General features: G+C 41.2%; 1 pseudogene; it reads left to right on the top strand.

Annotated features, from left to right (window-relative positions):
- The first annotated feature begins 94 nt into the window (after positions 1-94).
- Positions 95-843, top strand: LOC105310062 (annotated as a pseudogene).
- The last annotated feature ends 513 nt before the right edge of the window (positions 844-1,356 follow it).

Below are 1,356 nucleotides of genomic sequence, written 5' to 3' on the forward strand. Positions count from 1 at the left end.
ATGTACCTGGTTGCCATATCGGGGAATCTGCTCATCATCTTGACCTTCAACTTGGACTCCCACCTCCCCATCCCCATGTACTTCTTTCTCTCCAACCTTCTTTCTCTCCAACCTTTCCCTGGCTGACATCTGTTTTATCTCTACCACTGTCCCAAAGATGATTGTGGACATCCAAACTCACAGCAGAGTCATCTCCTATAGGGGCTGCCTGACTCAGATGTCTTTTTTTATCCTTTTGGATGTATGGATGGTATGCTTCTGACTGCAATGACCTATGACTTGTTTGTGGCCATCTGTCACCCTCTGCACTACACAGTCATCATGAACCCATGCCTCTGCTGCTTTTTAGTTTTGATATAATTTTTCATCAGCCTTTTGGACTCCCAGCTGTACAATTCAATAGTACAACTTACCTGCTTGAAAAATGTAAAAATTTCTAATTTCTTCTGTGACCCTTCTCAATTCTTTCATCTTGCCTGCTTTGACACCTTCACCAATAACATAGTCATGTATTTTATTGGCACCATCTCTGGTTTTCTCCTTATCTCAGGAATCTTTTTCTCTTATTATAAAAATTTTTCCTCCATTCTGATAGTTCCTTCAATAGGAGGGAAATACTGAGCCATCTCCATCTGTGGCTCTCACTTGTCAGTTGTTTGCTTATCCTATGTAACAGACATCAGAGCTTACCTTGGATCGGCATTGTTGCCTTCCCCCAGGAATGATGTGGTGGCCTCAGTCATGTACACTGTATTTTCCCCCATGATGAACCCCTTCATTTATAGTCTGAGGAACAGGGACTTTAAGAGTGCCCTAGGGAGGCTCCATAGCAAAACAGTCTAGTCTTAATATCTGTGTAACCCTTTTTGGAGTATGATTGAAAACCCCAGCAAAAAAAACCCATGTGAACTGAATACTGTATCTTTGGTCACACTCTTTTTTAGTCTCATGGTTTTCATTCCTCTCCATGCTTCACATAGGAATGTCACTTTTTTGATTTATCTTTCACAGAATTGGGAGAGCATCCTGGGATCCTTTGTACATCATAATGAATGCATGAGAGGTTCTCCTCAACCACTCTGATATGCAGGTGAAATGCACGACTCTCTTGTTATTTACTTAAACTCCATATCCTTTTCCACAGTTTCTGCATATGTTCCATGTAAATTTTGCATATGTCAGATCTATTTATTCAGGTAAGTTTTGAGGATGCAAGTAATTTCTGTGGATTTTATTGAAATCTCGGGAGTTTTATAAATACTGATGACGGGGTCTATCGGAGAAGGTCATCAAGAAGGTGTGACTTCCACTTAACCCAAGAGTTGAACCTGGGGAACCAGAGTCTGCTTGCCCCAC

The sequence above is a fragment of the Pteropus vampyrus genome, unplaced genomic scaffold (assembly GCF_000151845.1).
Source record: "Pteropus vampyrus isolate Shadow unplaced genomic scaffold, Pvam_2.0 Scaffold1026, whole genome shotgun sequence".
Lineage (NCBI taxonomy): Eukaryota > Metazoa > Chordata > Mammalia > Chiroptera > Pteropodidae > Pteropus > Pteropus vampyrus.